This window comes from Artibeus jamaicensis, unplaced genomic scaffold (assembly GCF_021234435.1).
Source record: "Artibeus jamaicensis isolate MK-2021 breed Jamaican fruit bat unplaced genomic scaffold, CSHL_Jam_final scaffold_614, whole genome shotgun sequence".
Lineage (NCBI taxonomy): Eukaryota > Metazoa > Chordata > Mammalia > Chiroptera > Phyllostomidae > Artibeus > Artibeus jamaicensis.
In genome coordinates, this window is record NW_026522050.1 from 7,011,140 (window position 1) to 7,025,960 (window position 14,821).

The 14,821-nt window shown below is 34.6% G+C and overlaps 1 pseudogene; it reads right to left on the reverse strand.

The window, feature by feature from the left end:
• Window positions 1-7,578: 7,578 nt before the first annotated feature.
• LOC119040849 (olfactory receptor 5AL1-like) lies at window positions 7,579-12,336 on the reverse strand (annotated as a pseudogene).
• Between the last annotated feature and the right edge of the window lie 2,485 nt (window positions 12,337-14,821).

Consider the following 14,821-nt stretch of genomic DNA (forward strand, 5'->3'; position numbering starts at 1 on the left):
TTTACTTCCTTCTACAGGTTTTTCATTACCTCTCACCATGTTACAGCCAACTATTCCTTCACCTGTTAATTATTCTGTGACCTACTCTAAATTTCAAAATCTCGGTAAGAAGATATAGTTCTATTTTCTCATTTTTTTTCACAATATCTAGCAGGACTTAGTGATTAGATGCTCCAAATATACTAGGAGAATAATGGGACAAATAAATACAAAATTTGTTACTCTAAACCCTTTTATTACTACCTCGGCCACCTCAGTTTTCCTCTGCTACATGCCACCATTGACTAATCCATAGCAAAACCAGTCCATACTCTGCTAATTCCAATAATACTTAACTTTACTTAAGTATTGTTTGTTTTGTAGTGTTTATTCACTCCTCTAGAACATTTCCCTTGTACTACATCACTTCAAAGAGTTTCTGACATAAAAATGCAATGAGGTCTCACAAGCATGAGCAATTATGTTATAGTTAATCTTTTGGGACCCAGTCTGCTTAACAGGTTAGGAGCCATCACTTGAAAGTTCAGATCTCTATAGTGAACACAAGGACCATAAAGAATTAGTAGCTAAAAGCAAAAAAAAAAGTTTCTAGGAAGGGGGGGGGGGAACGAAGTGCTTCCCTACCCCTCCCCAGCCAGGGCTTTAAAAGCAAAAATTATTTTAACTCATGGGAAAACAACTCACAAAATAGTAAGCTAATTTTATTTACATTTTATGCTTTAGCACAGACTTCATTAAATTTTGAATTTTAGTAAGAGGCCGAGGTGTGCATTAGACCAAAGTGAGTTAACTTGCTGTTGTACTTTGCAGGCTTCAAATAATAATTTAGATTGCACCAAAGATCTAATTCTATATTTGAAACGTAATAATTTTTTTTAACTGTAGGCAAATAACAAAGCCAGAAAGTTCTTATCAGCCTGAAGGTACATTTATTTTTTTATTCTTATTTTTTTATGGTTGTTCTGGTGTAGTTGTCTTCATTTCCACCCCTTCGCACCTCCCCTTGATCCTATCTCCTTTGGCTTTGTCCACATGTCCTTTATTTTCTTAGTTCAAATTCTGGAAACAGTTGTTGGAAAGTTCTGTTCAAAGAGGAAGATAATTTAAAATAAACTTTATTTTGTTTCCTAAAGTCTGATGGGAAACATTTAAAGGTATGCAAATCACAGAAAAATTAACACTCCCTTTTAAACTCTCTAACAAAATATATTTATCCCCATTCCACACACATACACCTATGCATAGAATAATAAATAGATACATGGGTATAAAATGTATGTACAGTTTCTTATTTTTACAAAAAAATCAAGTGTTACTGAATGCAGATACTTTACCCTAGAAATACTATTCAGAGTTTTGTAGTGCTATTCTGCCTAACAGAATTAAAAACATCAATAAAAACATCTTAAACATAAATTGTGAAGAAGTCACCCTATTTATTTTGCATTTTCATTTCTAACTAGTCTATAATAATTATACTAAGTGTGGTTTCCTTTGGAGACTTGGAAGAAATTCAAGAAAGTCTGTACACAGCTACAGACCTCTGAGAATACATTCATCAAATATTTTAGAAAGATATTTAAATTTTTTTCTCCTGTCAAAAATCACAAAATCTATTTTTTGGATTGCTTTTGGTAAGAAAAAATAAGAGGTAATAGCATTGATATATTTTCCAAAAGTCAAAAAAATATGTAATTTATTCTGTGATTACTGTTTTTTTTAACCATGTGTTGTATACAAACCACACAAGACTTCAGTGGCCTGAGCAACAATAATTTGTTGTATCTTATGACTTGGTGGGCTAAGTAGGGCATCCTTGTCCACGTGGTAGTGGCTGGGGTGGCAGGATGGCTGTATGGACCAACATGACCTCACTCACATGGCTGGCACTTGGTGCACCTGTCTCCTGGAGTGCTTTGTTTTTTAATCCAATGGGACAATTTCTATGTGTCTACCTTGTGCTTCCAACAACATGTAGATTGGGTCCAAATGTTTAACATTCCTATGAAGAAAATACATTCATATGGAGGAAAAACATAACCTTCGAAGTTGTACAATGTAACATCACTTTTGAACATTCTGTTTGATAAAGCATGTCAGAAGGTCACGGTCCTTAAGGGGCATAACTACACAAGTATTTGAATGTAGATAAAAGGATTCACAATAATTATTTCACTTGAGAATAATATATATGATAAATTAGATCAATGAAGTGTAATTGCTTTATAATCATTACATTTAGGGGTATGAACGAACCTATCATTTTTTTTTAAAATCAGAAGGGTTTCTTTTGTTTTGTTCTATCTATCTACCAAAGGATAATAACCTCACCTAAGTAAAAATAAATCTTACAATAATTATTTTCCAAATATGATATCAGATGTTTTCTTCTCTATGTTAATTTCCCTAACCTTAGTCTCCCTATCCAAAAATAAATAAGTAAAAGAAGAAGAAAAAAATAATCTCAGACTTCCTCAGGCATATGTGAACTCTTTTCTGTGAAAGTGTTGTTCATTGGCCTGGAGGACATTACGGTAAGTCAAAGAAGTCAGACCCATTAGGACAAGACTACATGATCTCACTTAAATGCATAATCGAATGCAGCTGAAGTCTTAGAAGCAGATAGTGGAATGGTAGTTTCCAGAGGTTGGGGGGTGGGGACAAGGAAAAAGGGAGATGTTGGTCAAGGGATACAAAGTTTCATTATGCAAATGAATATGAACTGGAGATATAATGTACAGCAATGTGACTCTAGCTTACAATAATATTTGGTATACTTGAAATTTTCTGCGAAGGTAGATATAAAATGTTCTTACCACAAAGGAAGAAAGGAAGGAAGGAAGGAAGGAAGGAAGGAAGGAAGGAAGGAAGGAAGGAAGGGAGACACATGGGTACTAGACTTACCAGAGTGATCACTCCATAGTTCATATAAATATCTAATCACTATTTGGTATACATGAAACTAATATATCATTGTATGTCCACTGTAATTGAAAATTAAAAAATCATGATAAAGAAAAAAGAAAGTGGTAATTATGTAAGGTGATGTATATATTAATTAGTCTGATTGTGGTGATTATTTCATGATGTTTTCTTAAATAAAAACATCAGGTAACATATCTTAAATATACACAGTTTTTATTTGCAATTATACCTCAATGAAGATGAAATTTTTGTAAATGTGGACATAAGTCATCTTGATATTTTTATAAGCTTCATGTTTAATTTTTATTCTGAAATGTCTAAAGCTCTTTTCTGAATTCAAGCACAGTTGACCTGCAGTATTATATTAGTTTCATGTGTGAAACAGTGGGATTTCACATGTATATATTTTATAAAGTGATCACCACAAAAAGTCCACTATCCATCACCACACAAAGTTACTGTAATATTATTGCTATTATTAATATTCCCTAGGTTGTGCTTTATATCCCCATGACTTATTTATAAGTTTGTAGCTCTTAATCCCCTTAACCTTTTTGCCCATACCTCTACTGCCCAACTCTCTGGCAATGATCAGTTTTTTTGTATGGGTCAGTTTGTTTGTTCATTTTTTTAGTCTTTTAGATTTTACACCTAAATGAAATGATACAACATTTGTCTTTCTTTGACTTAATTTCACTTAGTATAATACTCTCTAGGTCTACGTATGTTATTGTAAATGGCAAGATCTATTTCTTTTTCATGGCTATGTAATATTCCTCTGTATGTGCATAGGCACACACACATGCACTTCTTTACCGATTCTTCTAGTGATGAATACTTAGGTTGCTTCAATAACTTGGCTACTGTGATTAATTCAGTAAACACAGAAGTGCATATATCTTTTTGAATTGTTCCATTTCTGGGGGCTTATCTGAAGAAAAGAATAGCTGGGTCCTTCTTTGTCTCTTTTTATATAACCTTTGTTTTAAAGTCTCTTTTGTCTGATATAAGTATTGCTATCCCAGTTCTCTCCTTTTTTTCATTTTCATTTTCATGAAGTATCTTCCATCTCTTTATTTTCAGTCTCTGTGTGTCTTTCAGTCTGGAGTCTCGTGTGGGCAGTATATGTAGGGGTCTTGTTTTTTTTTTTTAATATCTTTTCAGTCATCCTGCGTTTTTTTCAATGGAGCACATGGACAACTTCTACTTGAAGTAATTATTGATAGGTATGTGCTTATTGCCATTTTAATTGTTTTCATATTATGTTTATAAGTGGATGATCTATTACCTTTACTATATGTTTGCCTTTACTGGTGAGATAATTTTTCATCTATTTTCTTATTTCTAGTGCTGGCTTTTTTTTTCCACTTAAAGAATTCCCTTTAACATTTCTTGTAATGATGGTTTAGTGGCGATGAACTCCTTCAACTGTTGCTTATCTAAGCAAATCTTGATCTCTCCTTCAATTCTGAATGATAAGCTTGCTGGGTACAGTATTTTTTTTGTAGGTTTTCTCACCATGTTGAATATACCATGCCACTTGTTTCTGGCCTGCAAAAATCTCTGTTGAAAATCAGCTGATAGTCTTATGGAAGTACCCTTGTATGTAACTAGATGTTTTTTTCTTGCTGATTTTAAGATTCTCATCATATTAATATTTTATAAAACATGTAGGTTCACCACACTACTAGAATGTTGCTAAGCATCCCTGATGACTTGTGAATGGCAAAATCCCTTGATGCCTTGGTAACATATAGGAGTCAGAAGTTAGGAGAGAGAAATCCCCACAAAGATTCAGGGTCCTATGATTTCCTCTGTACATTTGCTTTAAGTTAAATAAATAGTACTCTTTGCACAACTCCAAAGTAAAGGACACATTTTGTACCACAAATTTACCATAACCCAGAAACATGTATGGCATTTTTTTTTGGAATAATTTGGGCTTACCAGGTAACATATACTATGCTTGGGCCTATAGCTCTGAGCCTTTATTGAGCATTTCAGCAGACTACCTGATTTGATTCAGTTCTAGAGAAATAGGAAGTTCTGCAAGTGATCCAATGATATTGGAGATATCTGTATTGAAAAAGAATAATGTCTGAGCTTTAGAATGTCCAAATCCACACTACCACACAGACCTTGGAACAAAGCCAGACTCTCTGATGAAGAAATAAAATAGCTTTCCACATTCTACCATGCCTTAGTAGAAAAAAGAAACCAAATAAAAATTTAACATCAGTTGTCCATCATGTATTAGATGTTATAAATCTACCAGCTCATAATTTCCGGCTGGCACAACAGCAATCCACTGGAAATGGAAGTGATTTATTTAGAACCTGGTTGAAATGGCATTAGCAAATTACATGAACAAGTAGCCCAGATTCTTATACAACTTATCTCTGCTTCTCAGATTCCTTTCTGTCAATAGGTGCTGTGGTTTCATATGTTAGAGGTTCCAAGTGAGAAAATTCCCAGTAAGATTTGGGCCTAGTGCAAAGAAGGATTACTACATTGTACACAAAATAGTCAGAAGAGGACTTTTGTTTTATTATGGTCCCACTAATAGATGGCCCTGAAGGACAGTGAAAGAAAATTGAGAAGGAAGCAGAGAAGTGAAAAAGAAGAAAGAAAGAAAGAAAGAAAGAAAGAAAGAAAGAAAGAAAGAAAGAAAGAAAGAAGGAAAGAAAGAAAGGAAGAAAGAAAATTGTTCCAGTGGGTAGAACATTTGACTTTCTACTTCATATGGAGAAATTGCGGCAAAGAAGGATTACTACATTGTACACAAAATAGTCAGAAGAGGACTTTTGTTTTATTATAGTCCCACTAAGAGGTGGCCCTGAAGGATAGTGAAAGAAAACCGAGAAGGAAGCAGAGAAGTGAAAAAGAAAGAAAGAAAGAAAGAAAGAAAGAAAGAAAGAAAGAAAGAAAGAAAGAAAGAAGGAAGGAAGGAAGGAAGGAAGGAAGGAAGGAAGGAAGGAAGGAAGGAAGGAAGGAAGGAAGGAAGGAAGGAAGAAAGAAAGAAAGAAAAAAGAAAGAAAGAAAGAAAGAAAGAAAGAAAGAAAGAAAGAAAGAAAGAAGAAAGGAAGGAAGAAAGAAAGAAAGAAAATTGTTCCAGTGGGTAGAACATTTGACTTTCTACTTCATATGGAGAAATTGCGGCCTGAAGGAATAGAATCTGAGAGTACTTCATACCAGTGGACCAGTGAGTTAGTGTGGTGGCTAAGGTAATCAACTTTGATTATTGTAAGAAGTTAAGGGTGCCAATGCACAATGGTTCCAGGGAACATATATCTGGAACACAGAAATTCACAGGGCATTTTAAGAACTTCCATCAGTATAGATAAAGTGCTGGCTGAATGTGAGGAAAGTCTAGAAGGGGTAGTGCTTGAATGATCATGTTAAAATGTTCAGCCAAGACAGTTCGATACTTCCTTACAAAAATAAACATACTCTTACCACAAAATATGGCAATTGTGTTCCAAATGAGTTGAAAATATATCCACACAAAAATCTGCCCATGGGCAATCTTACGAGCTTTATACAGAATTGTCAAAACTTGGAAGCAACTAAGATATTCTTCAGTAGGTGAAGAGATAAATAACTGTAGTACATCTAGATGATAGAATATTATTCAGCGCAAAAAAAAAAAGAACTGTCAAGCTATGAAAAGACACAGAGGAAGTTTAATGCACATTACTTAGGAAAAACAAAAGTTACTTATTGTATAAATCCAACTCTATGATATTCTAGAAAAGGCAAAACCATGAAGACAATAAAAAGATCAGTGGTTGCCAAGGCTGAGGGTGGTAGGGGAGAGACGAACAGAAGGAACACAGAGGATTTTTAGGGCAGTAAAAACTACTCTGAAAGTATTACAATAATAGATTTGTCATTACACAGTTTTTCAGACTCATACAATGTACGTGAGTGAACCCTTAGGTAAACTTGGGTGATTAAGATCTGTCACTGTTTATCAATGGCAACAAAGATACCATATTCTGGTAAATAATGTTGATAATGGGGAGACTGTGCATGTGTGTTAGTAGAGGGTATATGACAAATCTCTGCTTCCTTCTCAGTTTTGTTGTAAACCAAAATGCTTCTAACAAAGTAAAGTCTTTGTGCAACCATAGAAATGTTCAACCATATCAATCGGGAAGTTGTAAAGTGACAAGTAAGGTCACTTTCCTTGCTTTTAAAGTAAAAATTTGTCAACCCAGCACCTTGTTGTTTTTTACCCCCTGTTAAACTATGCAAGAAAATCTTACCTGGTGTTTGGATTATTATTTACATAGTTGATGCCTCTCAAGAAAACTTAAAATTCTCAAAATCACAGTGAAATAAGATGAAGTTATGATTTTAAGGTTTCTTATTTTTATCTACATTGCGGAAACATCTCATGGTTAAAAGAGCAGATGATTTTTCATCTCTCTTTTACAATTCAACAGTTAAGCAAGCCAGTAAGATGAAATATCTACTATGTGTAAGCAAGAGCAATGAAATAGCCATTTTCAAGGAAAAAGAGATCAGGAAACTAAAGTCCCTGAGGATGAAGGTTCCTATACCTAATGGCTCTATACCTCTGTACAAGCCTTGATTTGAAATTCCCTAAATTCATATCCAGCATTTCTTTAGTTATAACATAAATCATTATTAATTACTATAACATATCTTTTCAATAATTTTTTTCAAAGCATTTTTTACCTCCTGATTCCCCAAGCTGTAGATCAATGGGTTTAGCATGGGAATCACCACTGCATAGAACACTGAGGTCAATTTGTCTTTATTTAGTGAGTGGCTTGACTTGGTCTGAAGGTACATAAAACTGAGGGTTCCATAATATATAGTAATAGAAAACAGGTGAGAAGCACAGGTAGAAAAGGCTTTCTGTCTTCCTACAGCAGAACGGATCCTTGAGATGGCAAAGAGAATGAATACATAGGATACAAGAACAATGGTAAGAGAACAGAAAATATTGAACCCAGCAATGATGAACAACATCAGAACAGGCCAGAGCAATCAAGGGAACATCATCACAGTAAAACTGGATGACCACATTAGAGTCACAGAAAGACATGTGGAATGTCGCCACTGCTTGTATGATTCCCACAGTCAATCCATAAATATAAGAGCTAGTGACCATTTGAATGCAGAGTTTCCTCGGCATGAGAACTATATAGAGGGTTGCAGATAGCCATGTACCAATCATATGCCGTGACAGAGAGCATGAACAATTTGCAAACTGAAAATGTGATAAAGCAACACACTTGAGTGGCACATGCATAAAATGACATACATTTAATTTCACGTAGGGAGTTCACAAGGGTGTTTGGTGTGATGGCGGAGGCACCATAGAAATCAACAAAAGCCAGATAACAGAGGAAAAAATACATAGGTGTGTGAAGCTGGGGACTGACCTGAATTAGCACAATCAAACCCAGAACCCAAGGTAGTAACTAAGTAAATCAGTAAGAATACACAAAAGAGAATGACTTGAAGTTCTGGATTATCTGTTAGGCCCAACAGGATAAACTCAGTGACTACTGAATGATTTCCTTTTGCTGTTAAAAAAAAAACAATTCTACAATAAACTCCTTTGGAGCACAAGCTCTGAATAATCTTGACTTTGTTAAGATATAATCAATTAAATGTGGGGCAGGGCCCTGTTATGTTAAATTCACTCAAAACAGACTTTTAATAGGCACTCTGAACAAGGTGTGGCTGTTACTTATGATTTCAGTTGAAAAGAATATGGTCCAGGCAGAAATTCCAAGATAGAAAAATCCACTGTAAAAAAAAAGGATTAAATTTTTTTCTTTCAATTAAAATTTTACAATCGATATAATAGAAAAGTCTGTACTGTATTTTTCTTCAAATATAAAGAAAAAAGAACAGTAAGAGTGTAAGTGGTTTGGAAAGCACATATAAAAATGATTGTTTAAGCCTTAAATTTATCTCATAAAATGATCATTTCATGATTTCTTAAGAATATTAAAAATTACTAAAATTAGGTGTGGGAGATATAAAATAAAAGTCATAGTAAACAGATTCAACAAAGGGTTGCTATCAAAAATATAAGGACAAATGCCATATGCTCTCACCTTTGACAGGAAGCTAAAGAATAAAACAAACAAGCAAACAGAATAAAAACAAAGACACTGAAATAGAGAACAAGTGGGCAGCGACCAGAGGGGAGAGGGAAAGGAACTTAAGGGGAAAAAGGGGGAGGGATTTTGAGGAACAAGTATGAAAGACACAGAGATGAGGACCTGGGGGGGGGGGAATGGGAGGGAGGGGGGAGACAGGGCAGGGGGGTGGGGTGGGAAGGGAGAAATAGATTAAAAAAAATGTACTTGAAAAGTAACTAAATAAAATTTAATATTAAAAAAAAAGAACTAATTGAACTCAACACTAAACAAACAAATAACCCAATTAAAAAATTGCAGAGGACCTGAACAAGCCCCTCTCCCATGAAGACATAATGGATAATTGATAAATGAAAAGATGCTCAACTTCTGTAGCTATAGGGAAATACAAATGAAAACTGCAATGAGATATCACCTCACACCGCTTAGAATTCCTATAATCAAGAAGATAAGTAATATATGTTGGAGGGTCTGTGGGAAAAAAGGAACCCTCACTCACTGCTGGTGAGAATGCAAACTGGTGCAGTTGGAGGTGCCTCAAAAAATTAAGAATAGAATTATCATATAACCCAGTAACCCCTCTTCCAAAAATTTTGAAAACATTTATTCACAGAGATATATACACCCTGATGTTCATTGCAACATTATTCATAGTGGCTAAGACATGGGTACAACTGAAGTATCCTTCACTAGATGACTGGACAAAGAGGAGGTGGTGCATATGTACAATACTGCTCAGCCATAAGGAAAGATGTAACGTTGACATTTGTGACAACACGGATGGACCTTGAGAATATCATGCTAAATGAAAACAGAAAAAGTAAAACAACAACAACAACAAATCATTTCACTCATACACGGGATATAAAACTAAAAGCAACAAATGAACAAATAAGAAAAATAAATAAACTCATAGACTCAGACAACAGTATGGTGGTTGTCAGGAAGAAGGAGTTTGGGGGATAGTTCATGGTAAAGGGGGTCATATACAATATATGTTGACAGAAGAAGATTTTACTTTGGGTGGTGGGAACACAATACCACATACAGAGAAAGTATCACAAAATTGTACACTAGAAACCAATATACTCTTATTAACCAATGTCACTAATAAATTTAATGAAAATATTAACACTATTTTCAGGCATCCTATTTGTTATAGTCAATTTATTTTCTTCTTCCTCATTTTATTATTTAAAATTCACATATAATATTGACATTGAGGAAAAATAGGATTGTGGATTTTCTAGCTATGTCTTTTGGCAAAATAAACAGCAGTGAATAATTTTTTAGATTGTAAAACAACTGTAAATGATGAAGAAACATTATTTTGTTACATGAGAGCAAGTGGGGTCTTGCTGCCCACCACCACCTTCTGGGAAAAATTTCAGAGTCAAAGGTTTGGTAATAAAACAACTTTTCACATGCATTAGTCACCTAAGCCTACCAATTAAATTCTTTAACTCTTTAGTTACAGCTTTAATCACTTAAACCTATCAAGGTAGGCTGAACTCTAAGTCCTGAGTTCCCCTCTCATTACCCCTGATAGTTTTTAATTTTATTATTTCTATAGGATTTGTTTACAAACTAAAACAACATAAGATACAGAGGACACAGAAGTTTGGAAGAATGGTAAGCTTCTGCCTCAGAGCCTGTCCCCTCTAAAACATCTAAAGGAGAATAACCCACCACCTTCTTCCTGCCAGACCAGCCTGACCTTACACTGCACCCAGAGTTTCTTCTCCCATCCGAGATACCATCCTTTGGAAAACTCAGGCAGTCGAAGTAGGACCATCCAGATATCCTCAAGGAAGAGAGCCCGAGGGCCACTCTCTGCCGTCCTTTTATTTTAAATCTTCTGGCCCATAATTCCATATGCTCTGGAGGCATTCAGCTTCCAGTCCCTTCCTAGGCTGTTTACGGTTGCCTCCAGTAACTTCCTCTTATGGCCCCTCCCTACTCCTGCCTGTGATCTGATCTAATCTCTGTATCCATTTTAGTGTCTATCTTCAAGTATCTAAATGGTCTAAAGTGAATGGCAAACATTTGGACAACATTTAGAAGAACTAAATTTCACAGAACATTTTTATAAATCCAAACTGGATTTGGAATGCTTAAAAGATAGTGAAATTAAAATTATCCTCTTCTTTCCTAAACAGAGCTGAAGATAATTAACTTGATTTCCTTTTATCATTTACACTGTCTCTGATAACTTCACATGCACCCCATAGATGGTGAAGATATAGGCAAAGGTGGAAAAGTGGGGACCACTGTAAAAGCATAAACAATGATATACAATTAAAAAGCGTGTAAGAAAGAAAATATGAAAAGCATCCACTCTCCTTAAATTTTGATTGACATCTTGGAAACTTTATCTTGGTTACTCCTTTATCTTTTCTCTTCCTTTTCCACTGTTCAACCAAACATCTCAGAACACACATCTACCCAAAATTTCTCAATCTATTTATAATGTAACCAAGTATAATCCATTTTCCTTTCCCATTAAACAAAGAAATCTCCTCACCAAGTTTAATATCAGCTTCCCTATCACCAAATCCAATAAAGCTTCTTTTTCTTTGGCGACTTGGCAGCGATGAACTCATCTGAATACAACTTTGGTTTACAGAACAAAGTAGTCTCTGAGTTTATTACCTATGCATTTAAGTCTTTACCTTCGAGGCTCTGCTTTTATTATCCACAGATTATACATGTCCTTCAAGCTTGTTCCAAAGCCCCCACTTTCCTTTCTTACACCTTCTGGTTCAGTGGTCTTATCCCATGTTATGTCCTCAATAGGCATCTCTCTCTCTATATTTCTATTCCTGATTTCTTTCACTCATTCAATTTTTGTACATCTAAATGCCTCCCAGAAGTTACCACTTAGGCATTCTATATGTCCATCAGAAGTATCACATACAGAAAAGAATTTGGTATCTCCATTTGGATCTGGTAGTTAAGACCTGAAATATATATTTTCTATGTCAATGAACGGTCCCATTATCCACTCAGTTTTCTGAGTCAAGAGTCTGTTTTTTTGCTATGCTTTTCTGTTTCTCGTGGCAATATTTAATTTGTTCCCAATTCCTCACAACTTTATACCTTATATACTTTTCAAGTCTGTTCACTTCAGTCAGTTCCTTGATCCAGTCACGATGACTATTTGGTTTGGTTTTGCAACTGACGACTAACTTTCATTCTGGCCTCCAGTCTTTTCTACTGCTCTCTGTTCCTTGTATTTATAAACTTTTACAGATGCAAACTTCATTCTTATAGTCCCTTGATTAAACCTTCAGTGTCTTCTCATTGTCCTGAAGATACATTCCATGTTCTTTAATGAGGCTGACGTAACTCTTGAAAATCTAGTTCCTTCTTCTTAGATCAGTTTGGTCTCTTGTGATATTCTTCATATAGTGTCTATATTGCAGACATTCCAAACTGCCTTAGTTGTTCAGATTGTGGGCCAGCATTATATACACACTTTATTCTCTGCTCACTTAAAAAATTTATTAAATTTATTGGTGTGGAATTGGTTAATAAGGTCGTATAGGTTTCAAGTGCACATCACTGTGATACGTGATCTCTGTATTGAACCGTGTGCCCACCACCCACAGTCAAATCATCTTCCATCACCATATATTTGCCCCCCTTTACCTTCTACCATGCCACTCCCACCCCCTTCCCTTCGGTAATCACCATACTGTTGTCTGTGTTTCTGACTTTCCATTTTATATCCCATAGAGGAGTGAAAGCATATGGCTCTTAGTCCTTTCTGACTGATTCACTTAGCATGAAATTCTTAAGGTCAAACCATGTTGTCACGAATGGCAGTATTTCATCTTTTCTTATGGCTAAGTGGTCTTTTGCCACCACTTCCTTTGCCTGACTTTCTTTTTGTTTAACATTCTGTACTCTGTTAAATCACTTCCTCTTAGAGGTTTTCATGACTTTTCAGGCCAGGTTAATAGTCTCTCATATGTACCTTTTTGTATTCTCCAATTGCTTTATTATAGCACTTGCCACACTGTGTTGTGACCAATTGTTAACATGTCTGTAACACATCCTAACCCTGAAAATGTTATTTTTAAGCAATAATATTTTTATTTTATACCCAGCTTAATCACGTACTTCTAATAGTATCTAATAGAAAGAAGATGGTCAATAACTCTGTTAAATTATTAATTAAATAAAACTTATAGTTATATACTATGTTATGTGTAATATTAGAAATTTTAACTCAACTGAGAGTTCAGATAATCATGACCCAAACTAAAAATGTTCACAATACAACAAGTTAAAAAAAAGAGCAACATGCTAAATAGGTTACATAGTGATAAATGACTTCTATATTCATGTCACTTATAGATTATATGTTTACAGAGAAAAAGATACACAAATCTTATATGCCGAAAAGTTAACTGTAGTTACATCTATGAGGTGATATCATGGTCCTTACTCTTCCCTTCTTTCTTCCCTTCCTTCCTTACTTCATCTTTTATCCCTCTCTCTTTCCTTTCCTTTCTTCCTTCTTTTCTATTTATCCTTTACATTGTGCATTATATTCTATTTTGAGAAAACTGATTTCAATCTCATGTATATATTTATTGCTATTTTATAATTTTTTGTTTGTCAGTATTTCCATATTAACTTTTCATATTGGTAGTCCTATAACTTGTGCCCATGTGAATATGAATTATTCCTAATTATTTACCACTAAAAATAATCCCACATTTTTGGGGAGAAATGTCTTAGTGTCGTATATTCCACAGGTGAATTAATTTGTTAGTAAGTTTGAAATACTTTTTAATTGAAAACAATTTGTCCTCAAAAAAGGATAAAAACAATTTATAAAATCATTATCTAATTTTAAGTAAAAATCTCGACAATTTTCCTTCTATATGAATGTTACATAGCAAGTCTTCAGTTTTAACTGGAAATTCTTTTTTTTTTATTATCAACACTATCACAGATGTCTCCCATTCTCCCCACTCATTTGCCCCCTTGTACCCAGCCCTCACTCCCCAATCCCTTGGCCTTGATCACACTATTGTAAATTTAAAAATGATCACTTTAAAATATTTTTTGTTATTCAATATTTTATCCATTATCTGTTTTGATCCTATAACAATAAATTTAGCAGCTGATATTGTTTTTATCTTCATATTGTGACAGAAACAGGCATGCATAAGTGGAGTAAACTATCTGGGACCTGATATAGCAGATGTTAGACCTGGGGTTCACATTCATGTTAAGCTCCACGGAATCCATGCTCTTTAACACAACAGCTGCGACACAGTGAATGCAGCAGTCTGATGAGAGGTTATGAATTCTCTCGACTTAATTATGGTATTTGGTATATAGAATACTGACTCAAAATTCGCTATAGGAACTTTGTGATAATTTAGGAGCAACTAAAATCATCAAATGGGAGGTAAGTATGTTTAAATCAAAGATGAGGGAAGAGACATTGAGACCTGTGGATCAGACTAGCCCTGTGTCTCTATGATACATCAAAATATACAGGAAAATCAAAGTGGACCCTGATTTAAGATTTTTTTAAGAAATATTTTTAATTGAAGGTAATATCTATCTGGGCATTAATAGCACCTTTCTAGTCTTTTGTCATTAAGCATACTTATGGCTCTTAGATTTAAACAAATTATTAAGTGGTATGAATGAATCATAAACTCGAAACCATTTTCTGCGTAATTAAAAATTGTAAAGTTATCATTGCAGTTATTTGAAACATATGT